Source organism: Sinocyclocheilus grahami, unplaced genomic scaffold (assembly GCF_001515645.1).
Source record: "Sinocyclocheilus grahami isolate Dianchi unplaced genomic scaffold, SAMN03320097.WGS_v1.1 scaffold992.1, whole genome shotgun sequence".
Lineage (NCBI taxonomy): Eukaryota > Metazoa > Chordata > Actinopteri > Cypriniformes > Cyprinidae > Sinocyclocheilus > Sinocyclocheilus grahami.
In genome coordinates this window covers 591372-601134 of record NW_015506171.1, presented here as the reverse complement: position 1 = coordinate 601134, position 9763 = coordinate 591372, and the positions used below count along the sequence as shown (strand labels likewise).

General features: G+C 34.9%; 1 protein-coding gene across 1 annotated transcript in view; it reads right to left on the bottom strand.

Moving 5' to 3' along the window:
- Positions 1-4417: 4417 nt before the first annotated feature.
- LOC107565292 (E3 ubiquitin-protein ligase ZNRF2-like) overlaps positions 4418-9763 on the bottom strand; it is a 59701-nt gene continuing 54355 nt past the window's right edge. The window contains exon 5 of the mRNA XM_016250510.1: positions 4418-5332. The gene's annotated coding sequence lies outside the window, so the exon portion shown is untranslated. The remainder of the gene's footprint in view (positions 5333-9763) is intronic.

Sequence of the window (9763 nt, the reverse complement as noted above, 5' to 3'; positions counted from 1 at the left end):
CACTTTTATCCAATGCAACTTACAAATGATGACAAAAGAAACAATCAAAACCAACAAGAGAGCAATAATATGCAAGTGCTCAGTCACGACTCATGCATCTGTAAGCTTTTCTTTTTCTTTTGTTTTCACTCGCAATCTTTACAACACGCATTACATTACATATTTCACCAGGCATCGTCAGATGGACAGTACTCTAGCCCAATAATGTTGGGGGATCCAGTGGGGGCAGTCATATTTCAGGGTGACCGTGCCACTCTTTATCACAACCCTGCTAAAAGTGCCAGTATGTGCGCTCATTGGCGCCCCTTCAGCTGGTGGCGCCCTAGGTGACCGCCTAACTAGCCTATGCCTAGAAATGGCGCGCACACACACACACACACACACACACGTACAATGTACAATATAATTGTGCAATGCCTAGATTAAGTTTAAAAGCCTTTAAAGCCATCTATCTATACATACAAAATTATATTGTACAGTCTGAGAAAAAGGATATTCATTTTGATATTGATTATAATTATAGTGATTACAGTTAACAGTGCAATTAAATTATTAGTGTTTTTGAAGATGTAACTAAGGAATAATTTAATGACAGTAACTTAAATGTAAAAAATGAAATGAGCATGCATAATTAAATATCTAATATCATTTGAATAAATTGATCGATCGATCAATCAATCAGTGCTTGAAGCGAGATATTTATTTATGATAGTTATGTTGTGAGAGATGTACAATATTATAATTCTAATCAAATCAGTGTCAATTATCATTTTCACATAATCATGTAATAGTCAATAATTGATATATATATATATATATATATGTGTGTGTGTGTGTGTGTATATGTATACACACATATGCACACACATATATATATATATATACTGTATATATATATACAAAACAGCTTGTTTTGCTCCTTGATATTGCAAACTGGTGTGTCTTACCATATTATTTGAATGTATTATCTTACACACTGGTTTGTAGTGCAAACATTTTGACCATTTACTGCACTTTGCACTGCACTTCTCGTTATTTCCCTACAGCGGCCAGTGAACCGGAAGTCTCACACATTCACAGCTTACTTCCGCGTTGAAGGATATACAAACATTAAGGAAACATTCCATTTTATAATTTGCAAACATTATGGGAATGTTACTTTTGATTGTTCTCAGAAAGTTCTGAAACAATTAGTAACATTTGAAAAATGTTAGACCAGAGTCCAACTAAAATGTTTCAGAAAACGTTCCACGAATGATGTATAAGTAACTTTTTTGTGCTAACGTTTTAAACTTTATTAAAGACCAGATAACGTTGAACGAACGTTTTAGTAACGTTAACATTGAGAGAACCTTCCCAGAACCCCAGTCAATGTTCTGAGAATGTTTCCTGTTAGCTGGGTTTCCTTATTTCTATATTATATATATAATATTATATATATATATATATATATATATATATATATATATAAAATAAAAATATATATGTCAAAATATATTATGTTAAACATTCAATATTCACATCTGTATAGCTGAAAATACTTTGGTTTTTCTATCCAATGTTTTTAAAAAATACAAATGCAATGCAAATACAGTTATGGTATCGGCAAGTACCAAAAATGAAAGTATGCTATCAGACTCATTCTGGAAAAAGTGCTATCGGTGCATCACTATTTTTAATGCATTAATTATGCCTTGTAATGCACCTTATAATGCATTACAAGCATAATTACAATACTTTTTGTTCCATTGTTACACCTTTAGAAAGTAAAATGCATTAAAATGCACAACAAACCACCAAGGAATGTAATAAGGATATTATATTACAATATTATAATGCATTTTAACTTTGGTTACAATTATTTACAAAAACATATAATGCATTACAATGCACGTTATGAATGTGCTTATAATGCATTATACATAAAAGCTTCGTGTTATCAGGATTTTTAAATATATTTTACATATGTATTTTGCTCTGAAAAAAGCGACACTCGAACACTTATAATGGTGCTTTTGTCAATTTAAGAAATAATTTCACGCGTTCAGTCACCGTACTAAAGATGATTAAAAAGAAGGACATCCAGACAAGCCTGTAAAGATCTGCGCTTAAAAAGATTTAGCTTTTTTAATCTCATTATCTCTGTACATAGTTTTTTTTTACACATATGGAATGTTACAATATCTCTAAATCATAAAAAAAAAAAAAAAAACTGATCATCCTGGTGGCCACTGTTAACCTTTCACATTGAGATCCAACACATACAAGTTCCTGTTTGCTTCGTTTGCATCTCTTCAGGAAGTTCACTTGCGTAACTAGTTGTTAAGTTCCTCTCGACTGCTGTGAGGATGGAACTAGATCAGACAGATCGGTACCTGATGGAGTTTGGTAGCAAATTAAACAAACAAACAGAAATGACACTCAGTCTTGTGTATCAAAAGCTTTGATTGACAATCACTGATCCGGTTGGATGCATCAGGCTCAGATCTGCTGGAAACAGAAGTTTGCACAAAGCAGCAAAACATGGATTTATTATTTACCTAAACGATATCTTGTAAAAGAAGTTTTGCAAATGATCTAATATCTGGTAAGGCTTTTTTAAAATAGTGGCGTTTCCCATGCAACATGTGGAATATCTTCTCATATCTTCTCTCATGTGACCAGAAAACCTGCAGTAATGCAGCGCTTCTCATCGCCATCAACATACATGATTAGCAGCATTTTAAAGCTATTATGGCACCTTTGATATGCCAGGTCGACTACGGTAATACTCTGAAGTCCAAATCAGCTTCTGACTAGTCCACAGGTCAAATTCAACACAGCTGACCAAAACTAAGCCTTCAGATAAACTCAAACACATAAGGCTTTACCTTGAGACTGGGAATGAGTGTAAATCTCTAACAAAAAATAAATAAAAATCCTTGTCGAATCTGTGATTAGTAACTTTAAAAAAAACTAGTTAGCAGCGTGTCCATGTGAAGCCTCAAGCCCTACTGGAGAACGACCACCAAAAAATAATGTGGATCTTGAGAAAAGCAGCTGAAATGTGACCCAGAGTGTTTATGATATCATTCACACACGCATGCCGTTCTGACTCTATGATTTACATTAAACAGATTGAGAAACTGGTGATAAAATCCCAAAGATGGTAAGAGAATCAAACCTTGTTCCAGCAGCTACACGTGAATTTAAGACAAACGCTGAGAGAATTATTCGCCTGAATCACATTTCATCACAAATACCAAAAATAAAACTATTTTACATGAAGAACAATCTTTTTAGGAGCATTAAGATTTGTGACATTATTTTCACAACAATCGGGCACATTTTGCTTTTGAGTTTTCCTTTTTTAAATATTATTTTCAGTGTTTATGACTGGAATACAATGGTTTTTAAAATTTAAATCAGCATAAATTAAGAGTACAACTGATACTACAATGATGTATAAATTCTATCAAAGGGGCGAGAAGAATGTGTGTTATTGTCATGAAAGTATGTGACAAATCTTAATAATCCTGAGAATTAATTTCCTTGATTTAAGGTGAAATATGAGAATCATTTGGATGATCATATGTTTGTCTCTTGATGCATGTACAATGTTTTTAAACAAGAGGGAGCCCTAAATGACGTCACATGACTCTACAGCTTACAGAAAACGCTGAAGGGTGAATCTCACAAAACCTGCCAATCACAAAATCAAAAGAAATTATTAATTATATTTTGCATAAAGTAGCAGCGCATTTTAGGATCCTTAAGAAATGAACATTTACTTATTTTTTTATTTGACATTTTCAATAAATCTAAATTATATATAATCGAAAATGACATTATTCAAATAGTAATGTATTTATCATAGTAGTATTTTTGAGTTTTGTTTTTATTATTTATTATTCTCAGTCATGATAAAAAAAAAAAACTGCATAAATTAATAGCAGTACAATAAATATCATGAATCGTGGTGTATAAATACTTTTACTGAAGGGGGAAATGTGTATTATTGTCATGAAAACATGTCATCAAGTGGAAAAATACAATTTATTTAAATTGTAAATATTATTTATTATTTAAATTGTAATATGCTTATTCATCACAGTAGTATTTGTACTGCTATTAAATTATGCCGATTTAAATGGAAATTTTACTTTTGAGTTTTCCATTTTTTATTATTCTCAGTGATGATTTTTATTACAGGAATACAATGATTTTTAAAAAATTTAAATCAGCATTTAAGAGCAGTACAATTAATATTGTAGTGCACAAATACTTATACTGAAGGAGTAAAATTGTAGGTATTACTTATTTAAATTGTAATGTATTTATTCATCATGGTAGTATTTGTTGTACAGCCATTCAATTTATATAATATATTTATATAAATTAATATAATGTAATTATTTTAAATAAATTCAACAAATTATAAGCAGTACACTGAATATCATTAATTTATTAAATTGAAATGTATTTACTCATCATGGGAGCATTTGTTGTACTGCCAGATTTCAATAAAAATAATTGCATTATATTAATTCCCCCCCAAAAACTTAATTTTCTTTATGCAAAATATCATTTAGTATTTTGTCTTCTGATTTTGAGATGTTCTGATGAGATTCGCCCTACATGAAGACACACAGAAGTCAGTCATGTGTTGAATTAAGGCCCAGATTTGTCAACACAATTAAAACAAGATGCACTTGCATAAATTATCTTGACGTCATGTGACAGGCTACAGTGAATCTTGATCCGTTAGCACAGATATTGCTACCAGACTCCAGATGCATGGGTCATTCCTCCATCCAGGAAGAAAGAGAGAGAAAAAAATGGCTACGTCACTGTTACGAAAGACAGGGCACTTGTCAGTATGGCTCAGGGCCGACCCGAATCAGGGCTCACGTCCCGTCACATCCAGGCGTCTTTCTCCGAGTCCATCGAAACGCAGCTGCCGCTTCGGCCCGTGGGATCTGAAAATTAAGGCACTGAGAGACACAGTCCCATTTACCAGAGCACAATCCACCGCGATCGTCCGATAATTATCCACAGTTTGCTGACCCAATCAGAGACGCCAATGAAATGAACTTCCAAAAACCCGCCTTCTTCACCATTCCTGACTGGACAATGGTGCGCTGGAGTAGAAGCTCTCGACCGCCGCTGGGGTTTCTGGTGGACCGTGATGTGGAAAGAGTTTCCCTGAATGAGTTTTGGCACGCTAGGGTTTAGGGATGGCGACTAGGGAGGGCCGTGCTACGAGAAGAGAGGGGCGTTCGGCGAGACCGAAGTCACAGTGTCTATGAAGAGGAAGAGAATTCACATTGCGGCGCTTCTCACGACCAGGAGGCTGGAGACATGAAACACAACGCAGCGATTAAAGAGCGTCAGCAGGATTTACTGAGAGACGCTATGGCCAGAAACACTGATTTACATGCACTGGTCAGTTTTGAGATTTTGAGCCATTTGGCTTTCCATAATGTGTCGTTTTAAGCTAGTGGAAAGAAAACATTCAAAATACACATTTAAGTGTTTATTTTATTGCACTTTATCTATTTGTGTCTGTAGATTTCATATTTTTTCCCTATCTATATTCTGAAGGTTTTTACAGAGAGGTTTGTTCAGATTTATTCACACCGATTTATACAACATTTTACTCCTAAAAACATGTGTTTTTTTTCTGTCTGTTGACAGTATTTTCTGATTTATGGAGTGATAAAAAGAGAAATCCAAAATCTCTTCTGGGAAAACCTTCAATATTCCAACAAAAAACTAAAATAATTTTTAACTCGCCTTTATCCAATGTTCAGATTTATGTTCTGGAAATATATGCAAATTAGTGCATATTTAAATAGATAATGCTTCATTTGCGTATTTAAACATAACATTTCAGAAAATTTGTAATACAAAAAACCAACTGGTGAAGTATGGTGAAATCTGTTTACCTATTCACCTGTGATTTCTTGCCTCAAAATAATAGCCAATGTGAAACTGTTTTAGATAAAGAGTTTGAGTCTTTAGTTTCAAAATTTAATGTATTTTTCAAAATGTGAAGCTGTTTTTACACAGATTTCACACATTCGTTTATGAACGAAAAGTAATGAAGTACATTTTATTTGTGTTAGGGATGCTCATATTGACCGTTTAACCGTTAACCAAAAGTAAGAATTTTAACTGATTAATACTATCATAAAAAATAATGCTACACATACAGTATTTGTTTACTCGCGGGCACGTGTCGACACTGAGCAAGCACCTGCTTCACCTTCACTTAGCCTAGTTAACTGATGTAGTATATGCAACACAATAGCAAGTGGCAATATTTGATAAGAGTGAATCCGTGAGTGAATGTATGTAAATTCTGAATGGATTATAGCCTATAGTGCGCAATGAGCGCACCCCTTATAATCACTGGAAATCGGTCACTCATCTTACTGTAGATCACCGCCATCTCACAAAGTTAATTAATAATCAAAGAAGCTTTACACTGCACGATTAAAGGGTTAGTTCACGCAAAAATTAAAATTCTGTCATTAATTACTCACCCTCATGTCGTTTCAAACCCTTAAGACCTTCGTTCATCTTCGGAACACAAATTAAGACAGGGCTGTCCAAACTCGGTCCTGGAGGGCCGGTGTCCTGCAGAGTTTAGCTCCAACCCTAATTAAACACACCTGAACCAGCTAATCAAGCTCTTACTAGGCATAGAAACTTCCAGTCAGGTGTGTTGAGGCAAGTTGGAGCTAAACTCTGCCATATCTGTCGTAAAATAATCCTATGCATCTCGTGGCGTATATTCCAAGCATTCTGAAGGTATACTGAGGGTTTGGTGAGAAACAAACCGAAATGGCAAGTTATTATATTTTATGAAAATATTGCGTTGCAGTGCATCCTTTTGAGATATCAATTATAATAAATTTTAATAAAACCCAATACTACATTATATAACTCTAACAGTAGGCTATTTAATATCTGTTGTTCTCCGGTTGTCAGTCAGAATGACAGTTCTTGCGTGAACATAGGCCTATATATACCCAAGTCAATTTATTATTCTTTCCTTTTTGTCTTAGTGTTTAAAATATTTATTTTGAAACAAATTAATTAATTAATTACTTAAACAAACAGACTTACTGGGTGAGCAGGGTAGGCTATGACAGCTGTCATATCATACCCTACCATGCCCAGCTGATGCAAAGAATAGAATTTATATCTACACAGAAGAAAGCCCTGTCTAGACTCTGCCCAGGTATGAGTTGTTTCGAGCTATTCATTAGCCTGTTTGTTTGATGAAAAAAGACTAAATGTAGTTGCAATAAATGCGTTAAGAATCCATAACTGCAGCAGTGGAGGACTATTATTCTGCTGCGTGATACTGCAGAAGAACTGATGACGGCACGGTTTGATCTTCGGCTGACCAATCAGCAGAAAGGGGCATTTAATTCCCACTCACATGTAGAAATCGAATATTCAAGCTGTTTATTCATTTTCCACCGAAGAACGAAAAACGAAAATTTAAGCTGAATTCTCGTTTTTCGTGTTTTTGAAAAAAACTAAAAAACTAAAAAGGAGCCGTTTTCTCATTTTCAATATTAAATCAAAAAGCGAATGATCAAATGATACACGGATTGCAGTGGGTCCCATTTCTGGAATTGGAAACCGCTGGTCTACTGGAGTGATGATGATTAGCAATCTATAGAAGTTAATGGCCTCATAAAATCTAAAGTTGAGTTTTGTGGCTTTTAGTCCATCTCTATAAGCTTTGTGACAAAACTAAAACTATACTGGCATACTTCAATTCATGATTTTTAATTCATGATTTTCAACTTATGATTTTCTTAATGGTTCATACCACTGAAAGTGACAGAACATTATATCCTCCTATCTGAGATTGTCCTTGCTGAACACCTCCCTTTATCTCACGCAGACAGAGTGTTCATTAAATTCATAAGTGTCATGGAAGAGGTTGGTCAAACGAGGGCGGAGGTTAGATTGATTTAATGAGTCTGCTGGCCAACAGTGCAGTTACAGAGAGTCTGAACCTGAGCTGATTCATTTAGTGCCCACCGTCACTCATTTTAATGGGGAATTAAATTAGACTGACAGACAATAGGCATCACACTGGGAAAGCTGTTTTATGATAATTTTCTCCTTCTCACAGGATGCCAAATGCTGCAAGGGTAATAATAATATTAATAATAAAATAAAACAAAAAAGTTGTTCATATTTTTAAATATTCTAAATATACATAATATAAAGTGATATATAATTCACATTTAAATATATGCAAATTTATGACAATTTTCTCCTTGCCCAGGACAAAAAACTGACTCTGGACATTCCAAATGAACCGTATAATATAAATTGTTTTATAAACAGGAAATAATTTTGCATGGGACATTTTCTCCCTCTCACTGGGTGACAACTGCTGTAAGTGTATATATGTATATAAATGTAATGTATATTAATATGATCCGACCGAAGTTTAATACTTCCTACGCTAATTGTGAGCAACAGTAATGATGATTTTGCCCAAGCAGGTGATCATTGCTATAGCATGCAGCACTAACAAGAGGCAGCTGTGACATTTCTGTGAAACAGGCTAGCCTACGGCATCTCCACACAGGCCAGCGAGTTGAGCACAGTGCGAGATGAATCTGGGAGGCAATTATGGATGACATTCTCCGATGTTTGCTTGGTGCACACCTCTGAAGGTGGCTCTTCCCTGGAGAAAGGTTCGAAAGCTGCTCAAACGTACTCCATTGCTGCTTATGTATATTTGCTGTTGTGGATGCCACTGACCTTGATAATAAACTACTTAGTGTTCATTACTTTTCTACTGCCTATGGTGTCATTTCGGCTCAATTTCAGTTAGTAAACAAGATATGTGGAAAAATATCAACCATAATTACCCAACTTTCTCTTCATCAGACACATCTAGCGGTGCCAGTGCTCCTGCTCCACTGGAGCTGCACTGACCAGATCAAGGGCTTCAAACTCCAGCTTCTTCAGTTCTTTCATCCTGAAAAGACAGAAACATCTCTCTACTTCAGCTGACCTGAACTAAGTATAGAGCTTTGAGTGTCTGTGATGGACAGATGAAGGGACCTGCCTCGGTTCTCTCAAAGAATCTTTTAGGCTTGGATATTTTGCTGCAACACGAGCAGTAGTCATTTTTTTTTTGATCACACCTACGGATTTTGTGATGAACATTATGAGGAAAAAAAGGAAGAAAATTCTGTCATCATTAATGTTCCACTGAATACACACTAAAGATAATTTTTTTGACTTCATTAACATTGTATGGATTCTTCTTCTTAACAACAACAACAGACAATTTCCCTTTAAAGTTATTATAATTCCAGATGAAAGGTTAAATATTTTAAAGGTGCTGCAAACAATTTGTTTCAGAATTGCCTACCCCGCATGAATTGTCCCTTGTGCTTGATACATCAATATTGAAAGCACTGATACTGTACTTCAAGACCTATTCTCTAATTACACTTTCAGCTTTTCACTCCCTTCTCGGTGTCAATGCTAATAAGACATATATCCTATATCATTTAGCAGGAAACAGTGGAGCAAAATCCATTTTAAAGGATCTATCAAGGTCAAGAGGACAACAGAGATGTCTGGACTAAAAATTAAGTGCTTACTAAAAGTTTTACACCAATATCCACCACACACACACACACACACACACACACACACACACACACACACACACACACACACACACACACACACACACACACACACACACACACACACACACACACACACA